Source organism: Aotus nancymaae, unplaced genomic scaffold, assembly GCF_030222135.1.
Source record: "Aotus nancymaae isolate 86718 unplaced genomic scaffold, 86718_ANA_hifiasm-v0.15.2.pri h1tg000002l, whole genome shotgun sequence".
NCBI lineage: Eukaryota > Metazoa > Chordata > Mammalia > Primates > Aotidae > Aotus > Aotus nancymaae.
Window position 1 is genome coordinate 33,760,478 of NW_026988413.1, and position 22,024 is coordinate 33,782,501.

The 22,024-nt window shown below is 38.4% G+C and overlaps 1 protein-coding gene and 1 pseudogene across 8 annotated transcripts in view; one reads left to right on the forward strand and one right to left on the reverse strand.

Annotated features, from left to right (window-relative positions):
* Nucleotides 1–22,024, forward strand: part of CADPS2 (calcium dependent secretion activator 2) — a 579,466-nt gene that overhangs the window by 32,811 nt on the left and 524,631 nt on the right. The window lies entirely within an intron of this gene.
* Nucleotides 422–9,023, reverse strand: LOC135270489 (transcription factor p65-like; annotated as a pseudogene).

The following is a 22,024-nucleotide window of genomic DNA, read 5'->3' on the forward strand; positions in this document are numbered from 1 at the left end:
CGTTATTTTGATCAAGGTGTAATGAATCCATGATGGATGACAATTGCTAATAAGGCTTTGTGGGCTCAAGGGCCTTAGCTGCAGCCTACTTCTCTCTCTAGGAGAGTACTAGAAGCTGGAGGATGGGGATGGGTGACCCCAGAGTTCCCTACAGAGAAAGCATCAGGAAAGGGGAAGAAAGAGTTGAGATCCCCCAGCTCCCCCCTTTCCAGAGAAGTTAATGCTTCTGGTTAAGCACCTCCAAAAAGAGAGAGAGATACAGATATTGCCAATAAAATGATAAAATGTGCCTCCCTGCCCCAAGGAAGGCATCACCAAGGTTGGGGGCAGTTGGAACACACCCCACCAGAATCTATAATTGCTTTAGGAGGGCTTCAATCTCCTGCAACCCAGTGCTCTGGGGAGGGCAGGTGTCACCCCCTTAGGAGGAGATCTGACTAAGCAGGGCTGAGAAGTTCATGTCTGCAATGGAAGAGAAGTTTTTAATTCCCTGAAAGGAGGCTGTTGGGGAGTCCCCGGGCCCCTAGTAGAGGAGGAGCTAGGTCAGGGGGCCTCTAGGCCACTGTCACTAGGCAAATTATAGCCTCAGGGTACTCCATCAACATGGACTTAGTTGTATGGGGGGCCATGGGTACGCCCTGGTTCAGCAGCTGCTGAAACTCAGACTTGTTGATGGATGCCAGGTCTGTGAACATGGCTGGGTCTGTGCTATTGCCAAGCAAGGCACCCAGGTCTTCATCAAATTGCAGCTGTAGCAGGGCTTCTGACAGCATTCCTTCCCCAGCCAGGGCAGGTGGGCCCACAGCCTGAGGAGGGCCTGGGGTTAGGACTGGGCCAGGAGCTGCGGCGTGGGCCAGAGCTGATGCCATGGCGGAGGCAGGGGCTGGGGCCTGGGCCAGGACTGGGGGAAAGGCTGGGGCCCAGGCTGAGGCCTGGCTTGGGATCTACCCAGAAGGGAACACCATGGTGGGAAACTCATCATAGTTGATGGTGCTCAGGGATGATGTAAAGGGACAGGGCTGGGGGGCTGGCTTGGGGACAGGGTTTTCACTGGCCGTTGTTGGAGCTTCTACTGAGAAATTGTATTGTCTTTTTAAATTGAAGGCTCCTTGAATGCAAAGACCCAATCAAATGCCTCTTTTATAGCAGCCATAGCAGCTGGCTACGGTAGTAAACATATAAATGCTTAATAACAATTTGTTAAATCAACATTCCTTATGCACAGACTGTTTTCACTTTGCTTGGAAAGTGTGAGTAGGTGATAAAGATGTTGCCAACAGCTGGGGACTGCAGAGACTGAGAAGCTCCAGAGTTTATGAACTTTGTGACTTTACCAAGGAAACGTCCTTGGAAGTCTATGGCAGTGGCATTTCTGATGTCCTGAGTACAAAAATAACCAAGCTTTCAAAATTTCTTCTGTGCTCTAAGTATATCTTACAAGAGATTTGGTAAAATACAAATTAAAATGGTTTTTGGTGATTTTTGACTAAGCAAATTAAATGTAAGTGAAAAAATAGTTTCCTCCAGATATTTTACAGATTGAGGAGAGCTTCAGAATGTTCCAACGTTTTTTGTAAAGACAGCTTAAAAGTTTTTGATAAACATCAGTCAGATTTGTGTTTATGAAAAATAGTGGGCAACCAACATGCTTAAGCTAATCATTGATAGAAATGCAAATTTCTGAGTTGTCTCTGGATAGTTTAGTAAGAGGTTAAGTTTAGGCTGAATTTTACCCTTAGTCTTCGAATGAAAACTGTAGATGCAGAAGGTTGAAAGGTGTAGTAATTATTCGTTAACTTGCCTGGGACTTTGGAAAGCAGGTTTCATGCTTTTGCATGAAAACTCTTAATAGAACATGAAAAGCTGTTCCAAGATACCTCAAGAGTTTTTTTTTTCTTAGTAAAGTCTTCAGAAAGATAGCTTTTGTGTGTAAATCCCCAGGTTCCTAAATGTAGTTCCTCTCCCTTTCCCATCTTCCTTATCTCATGTGAGTTGTTTGAAGCCGCTGGTTACTTAGGTGTCTGAAACTCTTGGGGAAAAAGTCACATACGTCATGGCATTTTACACACAGATGCAAGGTATTAATACAGTCCATTAATGTGGAAATACTTATTTTAACCTGCAGTAACCTGTGAATGAGAGAATGAAACAAAATATAATGGGGGTAAAAACACAGGCATTTGAGACTGTGGCATATGTTTGAATTGCAGCTTTGCCACTTTCTAGCATTGATCCTTTTTTTTTTTTTTTTTTATGAAAGTTCTTTATTTTTTACCAACCAGAGACAGATACCAACAGCATCTGATCTTGAATATATTAGAGCCTTTGGAGGTCCTTGCTCCTCCACTGTGAGGACACTCAGCCTAGACTTGGCCCATGGTAGCCCGTAGATAAATGGGCTTTTCTCTAGGAGGTTGTGCAAGTGTTTGCCGATTTAAGGAGGGCCCTTTTACCTCTTGAATCTTTCCTTTGCAACTGAGGAGAGATTCAGTTTCTCCTTTCCCCATTGTTCCAGCAGTGACCTCTGAGGGCTCTGTCGCAGAGGAAGGGTTTGTCTTCCTGCAACACTGCCGTACTGGGTACTTTTCTCTTGGTTGTGCTGGTTACTGGGCTTGAGAGTAAGAGCATTGCTTTTATCAGAGACATTCCTAAAACTACAAGACCTTAGCTAAAGGCAAAATGTTGAATATTCTAAGATTAAGACCTTAGCTATAGGCAAAACATTGAGTATTATGATGAGACTTAGCTGTAGGCAAAGTGTTGACTGTTCTAATGAGATCAGGTTCAAATCTTCTGTCCTGGCAAATCACCATGCAGTTGCTCTAGAAGAGTACTTTTCTTTTGTTCCCACCTCATACTGTTGCTTTCATATAAACATGATGTTTTATTGGCTTTGCTACATTGCTTTCAACCACATGCATTTAACAAGTGATTTAATATATACCATCACCATTCTAACCACTACTACTCCTATTGAGTTTTTTGTTCCTTTCCATAAGTGAAACAATTTGCATTAAGAAGATTAAAATCTAAGTAAGTATGAGTTCAGAGCAGTAACCAATACGACTATGGTGGGTTGGCATTGCAGCTTCACAATTTTCTAGAAATGGGAGGTAAAGCAAATTTACTTTGGAAAATCTAAGTTTTCCCATGGCCATAAGCTTAGAATCTTTCCCATAAAAATGTTTTTAATGATTACAAGAAAAAAAAAATCTAATTTAGGTAGATACAGCAAAGGCTTCATATGTTTTGGCCATTTTTTGTAACAAACGAATGGTATGAGAACAATACAATAAAATGGCAAAAGATACACAGCTCAACACATAATTATTGAAGAAAGTAAAAGACTCATCAGAGTTGAAATGAGTTTATCACAGAAGACAGGAGGTGAGTGTTGAGCTAGACTAGAAGAAATGAATATAGGCTGGGCTCGGTGGCTCACGCCTGTAATCCCACCACTCTGGGAGGCCAAGGCGGGAGGATTGCTTGAGCCCAGGAGTTCTAGACCAGCCTGGCTAACATGGCGAAACCATTTCTCTAGTAAAAATACAAAAATTACCTGGGCACGGTGGCATGAGCCTGGAGTCGCAGCTACTTGTTAGGCTGAGATAGGAGAATTGCTTGGACCTAGGAGGTGGAGGTTGCGGTGAGCCAAGATCATGCCACTGCACTTCAGCCTGGACAACAGAGAAGACTCCATCTCATAAAAGAAAAAAAAGAAGGGATGAATATGGAGAATAATGGAGAAAGCAGACAATTCAGGTGATGAGAGCTGTGGCTTTCAAACTCTAACTCGTGTAGTTACTGGTGGAATGTTTTAAAATGCATGTTCTTGAACCTGCTGCCAGGCATACTGGGTCAGTAGGTTTGGTATGAGGCATAGGAATCTGCATTTTAATAAGTACTCCAGCTTTGGCTACTGGCTATACTAAGAAACTTTTGACAGATTTGCTGCAGGGTCATGCATAGCATGGCATACTTTTATAAGGGAGTGGTGCTGGCTTGAAGATCATCTCAGGAAGTGTAAGAGAGCTGTTATGGTCCTTGGCACTTAATTGGCTTTAGTACTTTTGTGTTTTGTTTCCTGGTACGTCATTTTTGCATGCTCAGCCTATTCACTCTTCCTTGCTTCTTATTGAAATGTAAATAACTGGTCAGCCATTGCCTTAAAATTATTGGCTCCTGTATTTAAAGAGTTGCCACAACATAGTCTTCTGCTTCATAACTAATATTGCAATTCCTTTATCTGTATATATCTTTATTTGTATTATCTGTATTATCTTTTATCTTTATCTGTATTTTCATGCTGAATCTGAATGTATATATAGTTCATTTAAATAATCTGAGAGATGGCATTCCAAACACCTCGTTCTTGGCTTTAGCTTGCCTTTGTAACGCCACTTTTGAAGCTAACCAAACTCAACCTAAAGTTTACTTTTGAGATTTACAAAGCATACCTGTAAAAATTTGCAACATTTGTAAAACATTTACAATGCTTTAGGCTGCAATTTAGTGTACAATCTTTCCAGCTATTTTTCTTGCACTAGGTTGTTAAATCAGTTTTATATCTTTTTATTCCTTGGAGTAAAGATGAATACACCTTGCTTTACTAGATTTTGTAGTACCTTTATCACTTAATATTTGAACATCCTTACCACTTTAATTTTAATATGGCTAAATGGAATATGTAAGATGCAATGCTTACCATTTAGTTTACCCTGCATTGCAATAAATACTTTAGAATATTAACTATGAAGTCTTACAGATAAACAGCCAGAACTCATCATGTTTTCTTACTCCTGATACATAGATACTCCAGTTTTCCTCTTTGAGGTGTTTAACCATTGTGTTGAATGAGGGGCCACACACTGTTGTTGATGAGCAATCGTAATGCTATTTTGTGTTTTCTTCTCTATTCCTTCCAGGACTTTTTGACTAACCTTTCCCTTTGGATGGAATCTCGGATTGGTGCAATAATTTTGGTTGGGTATTAACATGGACAATATATCAAGTTCTCCTATTGCTTGTAGTCCCCAAAAGACTCATTTCAATTCATGCCCTGTACTATGTCATAGTTAAAAGTCCAAACTTCATTTAACGTTGAAGACTCTCCCCTGTGCATGTGAGCCTGCTCTAGGCTGGAAGCCTGCAGTGGGATAGCTCTTGTGGAGGGCTTCTCAACCCAAGCTTGGGCCTGGTGTCTGACTCTTGAGGGGATATGGCAAGGAGAAAGGGCAGTGCCACTAAAGAGAGACTATTGCCACGTGGCATTGGCATACTCTGGGCTTGGCAAGAGTTTGAAGTTAACTCTCTTGTGTGGATGTTTTCCAGTTTTCATTGCCATTGTTGCTGGAAGGTTTCTTCCCAGGGGCATCCAACTCTGGCTCTGTGTTGCTGGCACTGCCGCACTTGTAGGTGGTTTCTATCCGATGTCAAACCTTTACCCACTTTCTTTTGAAATCATCTTATGCTGGACAAGAAGCTGCTTTGTGTAAGGTTGCTTTTGGAATGAGTCCTGGGTCTCTTCTTACCACAGTCGTGGGTCACATCTTAGCACACACACAGCTGGACCCAATAATGGGTGGAGGCAGTTTGCAGAGCTACCACTCTATGGACGTGAGAGAAAGGCATTTATCACCTCAGATCTTTTATGTTCATTATCCTGCTTCTGACTGACAGCAATACCCCCTCTTCTCTCTTATTTCTGGGATTTGCGATAGAGAATGTAGGTTATTTATTTGCCTTATCAGCAGGGAATAGTGACTAGGAAGCCTTATTTGAAATTTTAAGTCTCTCAAAAGCATCTTGATCTTGCCCATACTATGAGCTTATAGGATGATAAAAACTTGGGGAAAAATGCAAAAAAGTAGCCTTGGATTAAAATGATTTTTTTTTTTTTTTACCTTTTTTCATTTTGATGTTGTTTTAGGTCATGTCTGTTTTTACATCCGAGCTTTGCTCAGTCTCTTAAGCCTTATGTGAATCCTCCCTACTCACCTTGTGTCTGAAACTTAAATATTTGTCTGACATTTTTAATCACACCAGACTTCCTGGATTTCTGGTCCTTTATCTGATGTGACTTGGGATCAGCTCTTTATTGTATACATTATACCTGAGCTGCTGAGCATAAACTACATAACTTAGGATACATTACTATAGATGTATTTTTTAAAATAGGTTTTTCTGTTTATTTAATCAATATTGTTTTCTATGCTAATATTTGAGTGCCAGTCTTCTAAAATGTTTCCTGTGCATTAATATGATAAAACAGGATATCCCATGATATTTTTAGTTTCTCTCACAGTTTGAATATTATAGATGTTTTTTGAGAACAAAACTCTTAGAAATAAAAAGTGATTAAAAGGATATGTCCTTTAGGTGATTCATCTCCCAGAAATGAGAGTTTTATTAGTGAACAAAGAATCCTGATTTTTCACATATCATTGAGTATCCCATTGGGAGTCAATGGCAAGTGGGGTGTTTGTTTTAACTTTGTGAAAGGACCTGTTTACCACTAATTTTAAAGAGTAAATTTTCATACGAATGTGAAATCCAACTTAGTTACATCTGGATTGTGTTTCTGTTTTGGATTGTGTTTTGGCTCTTGCCTTGTACTTTTTTTTTTTTTTTTTTTTTGAGATGGAGTTTTGTTCTTGTTGCCCAGGCTGGAGTACAATGGCGTGATCTCGGCTTACTGCAACCTCTGCCTCCCAGGCTCAAGCAATTCTTCTGCCTCAGCCTCCCGAGTAGCTGGAATTACAGACATGCACCACTATACCTGGCTAACGTTATTTTTTAGCAGAGATGGGATTTGTCCATGTTGATCAGGTTGGTCTTGAACTCCCGACTTCAGGTGATCCACCTGCTTCGGCCTCCCAAAGTGCTGGGATTACAGGCGTGAGCCACTGTGTCTAGTCTCTTGGTTTGTACTTAAACCAAACCTAGGGGCTTAAGTACAAGCCCTGCCTAGGGGCAGTAGCTTCAGTCTCATCCCTAGGCGGGGCTTCCTGTCCCTAGTGGGGCTGTATGAGCAACTTCTGGAAGCAGAAGGCCAGGCCACAGATTCACTATGGCTGGGGCTTGTGTTTGGTCCTGTGCTCACCTTGGTGCCCAGTTGCCTGGAAACTGGATTCCTGCCTTACTCATCTATGATCACATCTCTGCTAGTTATCCCAGTTTCCTTTTAGACTCAGTGTGTACTCATCTTTCATTCTTTGTGTCCCTTTTTGTTGGGCCTCTCTGCTCATAATGCCTTCTAAGCATGCTGGTCCTCACCTGGTTCCTGCCTTCACTTGGAACTTTTGCCTCCTGTTGACTCCTGCCTGCCCTTTCATTGTGTAGACTCATCTGCCCTTTTCATATCTGCTGTTAGACCCATGGCCCTCTTTACCGTCTCTTCATTAACTACCTCTCCTTTTTTCTGGCTCTTGTGTTCTCATCAATGTGCAATTTCAAGTCAAACATTCTCCAGTCTCTCTTGTCAGACTGCTCAGTTTTATGGTAAAGTTACCTTTCTTTTGTCAAATGTCATAATCTGGCATGATAATGTCATAGCTTCCTAAAGAACTGGACTCACTGTTGAGAACTCACACATCCATTGTTTGCTGTGCTGGAGTTACCGTCTATTGTCATTAAGTACTAGTACATCTCAAGTTGTGATCTCACTATTTGTTTCAAGTATTCCCTCATGCCAAAAGTTGGTTATAGCTTTTTGACAGTAGACAGTGACACCACTTAGGTCAAAGTAATAGGTCAGTCAGTCCTCCTAAACTTATCATTTTGATGCTGTTTCAGTAGCTTTTTTTTCCATTGTGGCAGATATATGTGTAATTAAATCCTGTAGCTATCTCCATCTTTATATATTGTTAAGAAGAAATTTCATCTGCTATGTGCTTATATTAGGAAAGAAAAATCTCTCGTGAGGTGATTAAGTGCATGCGTTTGTCTAGCATTCGTTAAAATATGAGAGCTATCTGGTATTCACAGAAAGCACTGCTCCTTTTAATGAAGCCTTTTGTTTTTCCAGTTTCGGTATCCTAAGCTAATTCTGAAAATCAACACAATCTCTTAAGTACCTTAATTATTCGAGATTAAAGCATTGTTTTCCCTTGTGTCTTCTACATTCAAATATGATAGTTTGTTTTGATTTCTGTCCTGATTATAGTTCTGTTTTAAAAACATTTTCCTAGTATTGTGGTCACTGAAAACTTTGAAGGCTCCCTAGCTTATTTCCTTTAATTTTCCTTAGAGCAAAATCATGATTGTCCAAAACCTAAGCATTGCCTGGGCCCTTAGTGGATAGTGTAGGCAAGGGTTTTCTTTTCCTTTCTTGTTTTCTTGCTCCTTCCTTTACACCTTCTAGCTATATTTTGTGGCATAATTATCTTTGAATTTCTAGAATATATTAAAATATACCACTTTTTAATATCAACTTTTCATTTTTTATTTAACCCATTTATTGTTCAATTTAATACAATTTAATTTTAATTTAATAAAATTTCAATTTAAAATGTCATTTGTTTTTCTTATACAGTAATGTAAGCATTTTCTACTTTGGCCTTTATAATAATGAGTTTAATGATCATTTCTATATTGTCATATTGTTGGCCAATTGGATTATTTTTTAATTTTTGATTTTTGATATTATGCATCAAAGGCTTTGTGATGGCTAAAGAGGAAATAGGAGAAGTCATCGTATTGTCAAGGTCCTGTCACTGGATTTCAGGACAGGGTTGAAACTGGCAAGAACACAGCTGCAAACCAGAACTTGAAGCAGAAGAGAACGTTCATGAGAATGGACACACAATGAACTTACCCCGTTGTACCAGATTTTTTTCATTTACTTTTCTAGACCCACTTTCTACCCTCTTCTGTCCTGCTTTCTGCTCCAGAGGCTTACCTGTCTGGATGGCTCTAGTTGAGTTTGGTCCATGGAGAGCCTGGCAAAAGTAGAGGGAGGAAAGAGAAGTCAAAATGTTCATTCTCCTGGCTCTCCACTTGCAAGGGCATCTGGAGGGGGCCATGTTCCTGAGCCAAAGCTCATGCTCTTCATAAAGCAACCACATGTATGACTATTCCTGGGGTTTCAGTAACTGCTCTTCATCTCTTCTTTTCCATCTGAGAGTGGTTAACAGTTTACCTGCTGCTAACCCCCAGGCCAGTGTCCCATCTCTAATGGTTCTTGTTCAACCACACTTTGTAAATCATCCTTTGTAAATAAACACTCCACATTATCCCATTTTGAGTGTCCCATCTCTTTCCTGTTGGGACCTTGAGTGGTCATGCTGGAACTTTCCCTAGAGTGGAAAATTCTGGATACTACCTCTAATAGGAATTAGGATTAAAAAGGTAGAGTAGTAAACTTTGATTGCATTGACTTAGGCTGATGGTCTTCAGTTCTTCCTTCTTAGAATTGTTTTATAAGGAACAGCTGAAAATTTAAGGCAACTTTTCATTTTCTTTAGTTATTTAATGGCATGTGGAGTGTTTCTACACTTTTTTGCATAATCAGATCTTTCGATCTTCTCTTTTTCAGCTTTGTGTTTTCTCCTACTCTTGCAGCAAAGCTTGAGGGAAATTAATATCTTTACAGAAACCTAATAAATGCTCAGTTTTCATTTCTGTCTCTACTTTGATAAGTTGGTTTTCAAATTTATCACTACTATATCATATTTTATACACTAAGGTATAGGTTTAAGTTGAAAGTATCCTATGGTGTTACCTAGTTATTTTTCAAGTAATTCTTCCCAAGCCTTTGGCTTGGTGATATCTAATTTAGCATACATTAAACTCTGTATAATTAGATTTCTTTTCCTGTGACTCCTACTTTTTACGTCAATCTCCTTTTCTGAATTCATGACAGTACACTAGGGTTTTAATGATTGGTACTTTTAATAAATATATCAAGGGTGCTATAATGCCTTGTCTCTTCCATGCTTCTCTTTTAGGGTATTCAACAATATATTCTTTCAGATTAAGTTTTGATTTATTTTGTCAGCAATTTGATAGTTTGACTAATATTCCAAAAAATGTAGGCATTAGCTAAAAGAGAATTGACATTTTTGCCGTATTTACCTATTTCATAAAGAAACACGTTCTTTCTCCATTTATTTGAGTTATTTCTATTTTGAGTAATTTGTTAAATTACAGTATTATAATTTTGTTACATAAACTCTTGCTCAGTTTAAGCATTTTATAACTTTTGTTGTTCTTGTGGGTTTTCTTCTTGTGTTAATTTTTACCTAGTTAGAATAAGAGAATGCAATTTTTAAATTATGTACATGGCTTCTTTACTAAACATTGTTAATAGATTTTCTGTAGATATTTATTATTTCTGCAAAATAATAGTCATTTATAGTATTTATCACTCTGTTTAATATCATACTCAAAATTTTTAAAAGAACACTAATCATGGTAGTGGGCTTCTTTTTTGAGACAGGATCTCCTTGTGTTTCTCAGACTGGTCTCAATTTCCTGGGCTCAGGAGATCCTCCCATCTCAGCCTCTGGAGTACCTGGGACTACAGGTGCACACCACTGTGCCTGGCTCTCCTGGCTAAATTTTGTTAATTCAGCCTACCTTCAGTTTTTTCTTGCTACTTTGATGACTCTTGTTTTTCTTGTTTAGCATTTCAGATTTCTTCAACTTGATATTTGGGGTAATTTGCCATAGGTTAGACTTTGAATTTTAGTTATTTTCCATTGAAGATTTATATTTTTTTTACCTTCTACCATATTACCTTCTACCATCATGTTAGCTGTCATCTCTACTCTTCCAAGTCTGTCTTGGTTGTTAATTTAAAGGGCACACCTTCCTGAACAGTTTATAAGTTTACTTTAACCAAACCTGTTTGTTAAGTTGTTCTCTGGTTCCTGGATGTCTGTCTTTTTTTCCACCCCAGCTGAAGCCTTGTTTAAGAACAGCTCAAATCTGTTTCTCAATTGAAATCTTTCTAGAGCACTCCAATCTGATATATTTTTTTGAATTCTTACAGTAATTGTTATGTCATGTTCCAAGTAATCAAGGACTTTTAACTTAAACTATGCTTTAAAAAAATAATTTAACGCTGTTGGGGTGAATTTTTTAAGGATACAGTCTTTGGGTACATGTTGAACATTGAGAAGTAGAAATATACTCCTATCCCTTACCTTTTAAGAATACTTCATTACTTAACTATTTCTCTTTTTTCAACTTTAGTATTTAAACAAAGGCCAGTGTGGTGGCTCATGCCTGTAATCCCAGCACTTTGGAAGGCCAAGGCGAGTGGATTACTTGAGGTCAGGAGTTTGAGACCAGCCTAGCCCACATGGTGAAACCCTGTCTCTACTAAAAATACAAAAAAAAAAAAAAATTAACTAGGCATGGTGGTGGGCACCTGTAATCCCAGCTACTTGGGAGGCAGAGAGGAGTGAATTGCTTGAATCTGGGAGGTGGAGGTTGCAGTGAGCTGAGATTGTGCCATTGTACTCCATCCTGGGTAACAGAGATTCTATCTCATAAATAAATAAATAAATAAATAAAATAAAACATGGAACATATCAATTCCTTAATTCTTTTTTGATTAACAATTTAGTGTCGTGGAAAATGGTCAATTTTAGTAGTACTTAAAATGGCACAAACAACTAGATACCATTTTCATCTATTAAGTTAGCCAAAGTTTTGAATTCTATAATCACCTGTCATGTTACCATGAAAATAGTGTCTCATGTGATCAAAATTAGGTAAAACATATTATGGACAGAACAAAGGCTGGAAAGAAATATGAAAATGTTAGTAGTAGTTGTGCATGGATAGTGAACCTTTTTTTTCCCTTCCTAGATAATTGTTTCCCACAATTTTTCATAGGAAATAGATGTTAGAATACCATACTGCCATTCTGCAGTTCAAGAGCAGAAATGCATTCACATAATCTGGGAAGGGAAACAAAAGTGAAGAGAAATGCATTATTTCATTATAATTAAGCTGTCTTTTTAAAAAAAAGCCAGCAGTCTCTTTCTCAGTATAAAAATTGCTTTATTTCATGGGAAAAGGGGAATTTGGGTTATACTTGCAAGGTTCTCACTATCTTATGGCAGTTCCCATATTGTACTGTGATTTCTTGACTATTACAGTTTTGCCAGACACATTTTTGAATTACTTCAGTTTATATTTGTAACCAGAATTTTAACATCTGCTCAGTTTAACATACTTGATGTTTACTTTCATTACCTTTCAGTGGTTAAGCCAGACAACAATACTGCCATCCACTCCCACAGATATGCTGGTAGGTCTCTGGTAGCACAGGCAAAGGAGGTCTAGTTGCCATTATTTAATACAGATGGAAGACTAGACCCAGGGAAATATGCCTTTATATCTCCAAATGACTTCTAGACAGAGATGGCTGCATAAGATTAACATATAGATAAAAGACTTTTTGAAAATTTGTATGCCACCACATTTTTCTTGCACAGTTAATACAAGAAAAGGGCCACTTACAAGAGCAGATCTCTAAGCTCATACTTTTTAAAAGTTTTATTTACTATTGTTTGTGTGCACACATGGGTGGGGATTTTTTTACACACTTTTTATATTTGTCTATCTCCAGTTTTTTTTTCTCTTTTTTACCTAAGACTTTGATCTTGAAAACTGATTTTGCCTAAATACTTTAAAGAAAATCCTGCTGATGGTTTTGAGGGGATTACGATATTTTTAAAAATGTTTGTTCACCATGAGACTAGAATTTCATTAAGGGCAGAACTGATTTTTCATCCATGTGTCTTGATAATGCTTGATTTGGCAAAATTGCCTTATTGTGAGAGTGATGAGTTTCTTCACAAGTACAGGCTGTGGCCTCTGCTGAGATGGAAAGTCAGGAGTGAGATTCAGGCAGTTGAAATTCTATTGGCAGGAATTCCAGGGACTTAATGTAAAACAGCAATTCTCTCTCTCTCCCCAGGAGAAATTGTTGAAGTACGTCCCAATTTGGGGATATAATTCAGGTCCTTTTACTTTAAAAATGAGTTTTATTTACGTCTCCCATTGAAATACAAGTGTGATTATAAATTCTGATTGGAATCTCCATAATTGAAGATGCTGATAGTTTTTGAAGACTGGAATGTTTTTCTTTTTCATGGTACAAATGACTTAGGGTTACATTTCCATTTGAGTGAAAAAGTCCAAATGACATCACCAGTAATGAATAATTGTTTTGTTGCTTGAGATGGTGATGTAATACAGGACTAGTTGCTTAAACCTTTCTTGATGATGTGATGTTGGACTTGGTTTCCCTTTTACAGTAAGGACAGGAGCTGAATAATAACCCCAGTTGATTAGCAAAGGATACTGAATATTTTTCAACAATTTGCATATTTCAAATTTGTAACAACTGCAAAAAAAAAATGGATTTGGAAGCTGGGATATCTTCAATTTTCTATCTCGTAGGTTATTCTGAGAACAAACAAGAAAAGCAAAAAGTCTCATCATAAAGCAATCTGTAGACTGCAAAATTAAAAGAAGGTTCAAGATGGTTTTAAGTCCAGAAACAAAATATCTTATTTAGCTATAAAGTAAGGTTGACTTTCTAGTAGGTCTTTGAGTTTTGCATAGCAAAAGGAGGCTGACTTTCTAGTAAGTCATTGAGTTTTGCATGGCAGTGCATCTTCTAGCACATTTTCTAAACTTCTCTTTCTCTCTTAGTAGCCTAATAGCAAGGCTCCTTAATTTTAATTTCTCCATTAAGTTAAATAAAACAATATTCTGATAGTGGACTTTCTTCCTGTTTCCACTCAAATCCTCTAGTTTTCTGTTTGTTTTCAAGTTTTGTCTGGTGACAGTTCTGTAATTGCTTTTTTATAAGGATGACATTTTATAAGTACCTTATTTGTAGTTTCATGGTTTTATTACCAGAGATTTGCAGATGGAAAGCATCAGGTGATTATTTTTATTAAATAGAATGAGATTGTTTTAAAATAGCTAAAACATATTTTGTTTCTGGACTTGAAACCATCTTGAACCTTCTTTTAATTTTGCAGTCTACAGATTGCTTTATGATGAGACTTTTTGCTTTTCTTGTTTGTTCTCAGAATAACCTACAAGATAGAAAATTGAAGATACCCCAGCTTCCAAATCCATTTTTTTTGCAGTTGTTACAAATCTGAAATATGCAAATTGTTGAAAAATATTCATTATCCTTTGCTAATGAACTATATATGGGAACAATTAAATTTCCTTTAGTTTATTTTGGTACCTACTGTTTGCTTATTTTAAAATTGTTGCATATTATTCAGGATTATTTCACTTCCTTTCAGACCTTTTGAGATCAGTGAGATTTGCATCCTTTGATTTTTTCTTTTAGAAGTGTCAGAATAAAGAATAGTTAATTGATTTTATGCTACATTTGTTGCAGTGTCAATGAATGGAATGCAATTTATTTTGTCCTTATTTATCTTAAAATAGAATCCTTGTTTTAAAGCTTTGACATTTATTTTGCCTTTTTATCTTGCAGCCAGACATGCACTCCTTTGGTGATTTCCTAGGGCTGAAGTCTCTCTGCAGTGTGTTGTTTGGTTAAGATCAGAGACCTTGGAGACAGACTGCCTGGGTTTGAATAGCGGTTCTGACTGTTACTTGCTGTGTCACCCTGGGCAAGCCAGTTAACCTTTCTGTGTCCAAAGTTTTCTCTCCTTGAAACAGTGATCCAAAGTTTTCTCCTTGAAACTTTTCTCTCCTTGAAACAGTAATGGTCCCTACTTGTGCTATTTTAAAAAATATATATGATAGTATGCTATAAAGCATAATGAATAGTTATATAGCACACCTCATTTTATACATTAATAGGTATTTATTTGTCTCTCTTACTCTTCTTACTGTATATCACAATGTTTGGAAAAGTGGCTGCTCTTTTGCTATTTTGAATTAGCTTGGCTTAAATAAATTATTTGATTGGTGACTTTTGAGATATAACACCATCTTTGAGGCACCATAGAAGAACTTTGTAATTAATGAAGACTTTTAAAAATAAATTTTATAACATACAGGTTTTATTTTTACTTCTGAGCTCAATGTTTTCTTAAAAGATGCCTTTCAAGTTATATTTTTACAGTGGTTCTAAAACACATTTAATACATGAAATGATGGAAGCTGATGGCTTAAAATTAAAAGTGAAGTAGACTATATAACTGTTGAACTATGTCACAAGTTTTTGTATGCGTTTTTCACATGATGTCGTATTTTAAAAGATAGTTGAATCTCTTGCCAGTTTAACATTTACTTTTCTCCACAGGAAAAATAAAAAGTTGATTTGAGTGTGGATTTTGCACAGAAGGGTAGGAATCTGGGGAGTTGGTGTTATAATTACTGTTATATAAGACTTATTTTTCGGGAAACGGAGGGAGTCAAGATGGCCGAATAAAAACAACTCTGGTGCACAACACTCAGTGAGAGAGATGCAGAAATCCAGAGATCTAGCTCCAACCGAGGTACCAGATGCATTTCAACAGGTCTGGTCTGATGGTGAGCAAAGCCCAGGCAGGGAAGACCGAGGTGGGGAGGAGTGCCACTTCACCCAGAAAGTGCATCTGACTGTCAGAGGCTCCCCCTCTTGCACTCCAGTCCAGATACAGCACTTCCCTCAAAGCCTCAGCAATACACAGAACAGGGGATGTTTGCCAGTCAAGCACCGGGAATTACAAGCACAGAGTTCAATAATAATCCAGGACGGGGTCCCGGATTGGCACACAGATCTAAGCAAACGCATACACCCATAAGCCGGCCAGGAGAGCTTGCAGACGAGCTATCACCCCCTCCCCCTGCCTGGAGAAAGAGGAGCTGAAAGCGGGAAGACAGATGGAGCAGATGGGCAGGCCCTTCCCCCATGACCAGAGAAAGGGAGCTGGAAACTGGGAGACAGGCAGTGTGGCTGGGTGGGTCCCTACCCTCCCCTACAAACCCCAGAGGGCTGAAGCACTAACTCTAGCGGGTTGTGCAGCCAGTGCCGCAGTCTGAGCTGAACTCTGAATGATCCAGCCCTGCAGAGGAAGGTCATAGCCCACGATTAAAGGGGTGGGACTAGACCTCAGGTTTTAACAGAAAACACAGGAAGCCTACATAGCAAATGGACACTGCTCTTGATCACCCAGCAGTGCCTCCAGGTCAGTGGAAGAGGCGGGCTTAATCTCCCAGTATAAACAAAAAAGGCACAGGAAGCTTACCTAGAAACCTGAAGGAGTCCATAGAAACCAAGATGCGCCTTGATAGGCAGGCAAGCGACCTCATCAGGCAGTTCCCTGAGACAGCAGTCAGGAAAATCCATGAAGATGGGGAAAAAAAGTGCAAAAAAGATGAAACCATCAAAGACCAGAACACCTCTTCTCCTTCAAGGGATCGCAACTCCTCAACAACTAGGGAACACAATATGACCAAGAGAGAGTTAGACGAATTGACAGAAACAGGCTTCGGAAGGTGGATGATAACAAAGTTTTCTGAGCTAAAGGAACATGTTGTAACACAATGCAAAGAAATGAAAAAAGATTAGACGAAATGCTAACTAGTATAACCAGCTTAGAGAAGAACATAAACGACTTGATGGAGTTGAAAAACACAGCACGAGAACTATGTGAAGCAAACACAAGTTTTAATAGCTGACTCGATCAAGCAGAAGAAAGGATATCCGAGATTGAAGATTAACTCAATGAAATAAAAAGAGAAGGCAAGACAAGAGAAAAAATAGTGAAAAGAAATGAACAAAGCCTCCAAGAAATAGAAGATTGTGTGAAAAGACCTAATCTACGCTTGATTGGCATACCTGAGTATGACTTGGAGAATGAATCCAAGCTGGAAAACATGCTCCAGGATATTATCCAGGAGTACTTCCCAAGCCTAGCAAGGCAGTCCAAAATTCAAATCCAAGAAATACAGAGAGCTCCACAAAGATATTCCTCAAGAAGAGCAACCCCAAGGCACATAATCATCAGATTCATCAGGATTGAATTTGAAGGCAAAAATACTAAGGGCAGCCAGAGAGAAAGGTCAGGTCACCCACAAAGGGAAGCCAGTCAGGCTCACAGCGGGTCTCTCAGCAGAAACCCTAAAGCCAGAAGAGAGTAGGGGCCAATATTTGACATCCTTAAAGAAAAGAACTTTGAACCCAGAATCTCATATCCAGCCAAACTAACCTTCGTAAGTGAAGGAGAAATAAAATCTTTCATGGAAAAACAATTACTGAGAGATTTCATGACTACCAGGCCTACCCTACAGGAGCTCCTGAAAGAAACACTAAGCCAGGAAAGGAACAAGTACCAGCACTACAAAAGCACACCAAATGGCAAAGACCAAAAATGGAATGAAGAAAATGAGACAGCTAACTAACGGGCAAGAAAACCATCCAGTAACAAAATGGTAGGATCATATTCACAGATAACAATATTAACATTGAATGTAAATGGTCTAAATGCCCCCAATCAAAAGACACAGACTGGCAAACTGGATAAAACGTCAAGACCCATCAGTGTGCTGCATTCAAGAAACGCATCTCACATACAAAGACACAAATAGACTCAAAACAAAGGGATGGAAGATTTACCAAGTTAATGGAGAACAATAAAAAGCAGGGGTTGCAATCCTAGTCTCTGATAAAAAAGACTTCAAACCAACAAAGATCAAAAGAGACAAAGATGGGCATTACATAATGGTAAAAGGATCAATCCAACAAGAAGAGCTAACTATCCTAAATATCCGACACAGGAGCACCCAGATACATAAAGCAAGTTCTTAATGACCTAAAATGAGATTTAGACTCCCACACAATAATAGAGGGAGACTTTACCACTCCACTGTCAATATTGGATCAATGAGACAGAAAATTAACACGGACATCCAGGACTTGATTGCAGAGCTGGACCAAGCAGACCTAACAGACATATACAGAATGCTCCACCCCAAATCCACAAAATATACATTTTTCTCAGCACCACATCACACTCTAAAATTGACCACATCATTGGAAGCAAATCACTCCTCAGCAAATGCAAAAGAATGGAAATCATAACAGTCTCTATCAGACTGCAGCCTAATCAGATTAGAACTCAGGATTAAGAAACACATTCAAATCCACACAACCACTTGGAAACTGAACAACTTGCTTCTGAGTGTCAACTGGCTAAACAATGAAACGAAGGCAGAAATAAAGATGTTCTTCGAAACCAATCAGAATGAAGACACAACCTCTAGAATCTCTGAGACACCTTTAAAGCAGTGTCAAGAGGGAAATTTATAGCAATAAATGCCCACATGAGAAACAAGGAAAGATCTAAGATTGATACCCTGTCATCAAAATTGAAAGAGCTAGAGGAAGAAGATCAAAAACAAAAATCAAACAAACAAAAAAACTCAAAACCTAGCAGAAGACAAGACATAACTAAGATCAGAGCTGAACTGAAGGAGACAGAGACACAAAAAACCCTTCAAAAAAATCAATAAATCCAGGAGCTGGTGTTTTGAAAAGATCAACAAAATAGACTCCTAGCCAGACTAATAAAAAAGAAAAGAGAGAAGAATCAAATAGATGCGATAAAAAAAGATAAAGGGGATATCACAACTGATCCCACAGAAATACAAACTATCATCAGAGATTACTAAAACAGCTCTATGCACATAAACCAGTAAACCAGGAAGAAATGGATAAATTCCTGGACACTTGTATTCTACCAAGACTAAACCAGGAGGAAGTTGAAACCCTGAACAGCCCAATAACAAGGGCTGAAGTTGAGGCAGCAATCAGTAGCCTACCAACCAATAAAAGTCCAGGTCCAGATGAGTTCACAGTCAAATTCTACCTGATGTACAAAGAGGAGCTGGTCCCATTCCTTCTGAAACTATATCAAACAATCCAAAAAGAGGGAATCCTACCTAACTCATTTTGGAGACCAACATCCTGATAGCAAAACCAGGCAGAAACACAACTAAAAAAGGAAACTTCAGGCCAATATCCATGATGAACATCGACGCAGAAATCTTCAATAAAATACTGGCAGACCAAATGCAACAGCACATCAAAAAGTTTATTCATCACGATCAAGTAGGCTTCATCCCGGGGATGCAAGTCTGGTTAAACATACGCAAGTCCATAAACGTAATCCATCACATAAACGGAACCAAAGAGAAAAACTAAATGATTATCTCAATAGATGCAGAGAAGGCCTTTGACAAAATTCAAGAGCCCTTCATGCTAAAAACTCTTGGTAAACTGGGAATCGATGGAACATAGCATAAAATGATAAAAGCTATATATGACAAACCTACAGCCAATATCATACTGAAGGGGCAAAAGCTGGAAGAATTCCCTTTGAAATTAGGTGCTAGACAAGGATGCTGTCTCTCACCATTCCTATTCAACATAGTATTGGAAGTTCTAACTAGAGCAATCAGGCAATAAAAAGAAATAAAGGTATTCAATTAGGAAAGGAGGAAGTCAAACTGTCTCTATTTGCAGATGACATGATTGTATATTTAGAAGACCCCATCATCTCAGCCCCAAATCTTCTCAAACTGATAAGCAACTTCAGCAAAGTCTCAGGATACAAAATCATTGTGCAAAAATCACAAGCATTCCTATATACCAATAACAGACAAACAGAGAACCAAATCAAGAACGAACTGCCATTCACAATTGCTACAAAGAGAATAAAATACCTAGGAATACAACTAACAAAGGATGTGAAGGACCTCTTCAAGGAGAACTACAAACCACTGCTCAATGAAATAAGAGAGGACACAAACAGATGGAAAAACATTCCATGCTCATGGTTAGGAAGAATCAATATCATGAAAATGGCCATACTACCCAAAGTAATTTATAGATTCAATGCTGTCCCCATCAAGCTACCAATGACCTTCTTCACAGAACTAGAAAAAAACACTTTAAACTTCATATGGAATCACAAGAGAGCCTGCATAGCCAAGACAATCCTAAGCAAAAAGAACAAAGCTGGAGGCATCACACTGCCAGACTCAAACTATGCTACAAAGCTACAGTAATCAAAACAGCATGGTACTGGTAACAAAACAGAGACATAGACCAATGGAACAGAACAGAGGCCTCGGAGTCAACACCACACATCTACAATCATCTGATCTTTGACAAACCTGACAAAAATAAGCAATGGGGAAAGGACTCCATGTTTAATAAATGGTGTTGGGAAAACAGGCTAGCCATGTGCAGAAAGCAGAAACTGGAACCCTTCCTGTCACCTTACACTAAAATTAACTCCAGATGGATTAAAGATTTAAACATAAAACCTAACACCATAAAAACACTAGAAGAAAATGTAGGCGAAACCATTCAGGACATAGGCATAGGCAAGGACTTCATGACTAAAAGACCAAAAGCAATGGCAACAAAAAGCCAAGATAGACAAATGGGATCTAATTAAAATTCAGAGCTTCTGTACAGCAAAATAAACCATCATTAGAGCGAACTGGCAACCAGCAGAATGGGAAAAAATTTTTGCAGTCTACCCATCTGACAAAGGGCTAATACCCAGAATCTACAAAGAACTAAAACAGATATACAAGAAAAAAACAAAAAATCCCCATTCAAAAGTGGGCAAAGGATATGAACAGACACTTTCAAAAGAAGATATATATGAGGCCAACAAACATATGAAAAAATGCTCATCATCGCTGGTCATTAGAGAAATGCAAATCAAAACCACATTGAGATACCACCTCACACCAGTTAGAATGGCGATCATTAAAAAATCTGGAGACAACAGATGCTGGAGAGGATGTGGAGAAATAGGAACACTTTTACACAGTTGGCGGGAGTGTAAATTAGTTCAACCATTGTGGAAGACAGTGTGGCGATTTCTCAAGATTCTAGAAATAGAAATTCCATTTGACCCAGCAATCCATTACTGGGTATATACCCAAAGAACTATAAATCATTCTACTGTAAAGACACATGCACACGTATATTCATTGCAGTCTTGTTTAGAATAGCAAAGACCTGGAACCAACCCAAACGCCCATCAATGACAGACTGGACAAAGAAAATATGGTACATATACACTATGGAATACTAGGCAGCCATAAAAAAAACGATGAATTTGTGTCCTTTGTAGGGACTTGAATGAATCTGGAAACCATCATTCTCAGCAAACTGACACAAGAACAGAAAACCAAACACCTCATGTTCTCACTCATAGGCGGGTGCGGGTGTTGAACAATGAGAACACGTGAACTCAGGGAGAGGGGCATCACACACTGGGCACAGTTGGTGGGGGCTAGGGGAGGGACAGCAAGGGGTGGGCAGGGTGAGGAGGAATAACATGGGGAGAAATACCGGATATAGTATGCACCTATGCAACAACCCTGCATGACCTGCACATGTACCCCAAAACCTAAAGTAAAATAAAAATAAAAAAAATAAAGACTTATTTCTCCTTGTAAAACACTTTTGTGAACGAAATGGATCCAATTACTTCCTTCAAAGCATGAAGGGGAGAGTGTTTCTAATCTTTTGGATTCTCTGCTTCATCCTAGTGTTGAAGGAAAAATATGGCATGTTAGAATTTGTTAGTGCTAGTAGTATAAATTTTATATATTACCTTAAAATGTGGTGAGTGGAAGATTGGTGAGAGTGAAGGACAGTGCATTTTGATGATTAACAGAATACCTAGGTTCTGTTATTATTGACCTCAGGCTGAGTACACCCAGACAATAATGGACCTGTTCCTTCCTAAGGAAGAACAGAATAATATCATCATATTTTTGGTATCTGATTTTATATTTTAGAATGTTCATTTAGAGATGAAACTTTTAAATATATAATGTTTTTAAAATGATTTAAAACATTTGCACACATTAGGTCCAGAAAAGTTTATAGAAGATAATGAAGGGAGAAGTCCAAAATGTGGTAAGAAGGTGATATAACTTAGGACAGCACAGTGGCAGGATATATTCTGTTCCCCTACTCAACAGAATTCTACCCTGAGCTAGTGTTTCTTAACCCATGGCTTAGAATATTTTCAAGTGCTAGATGAACAGAGCT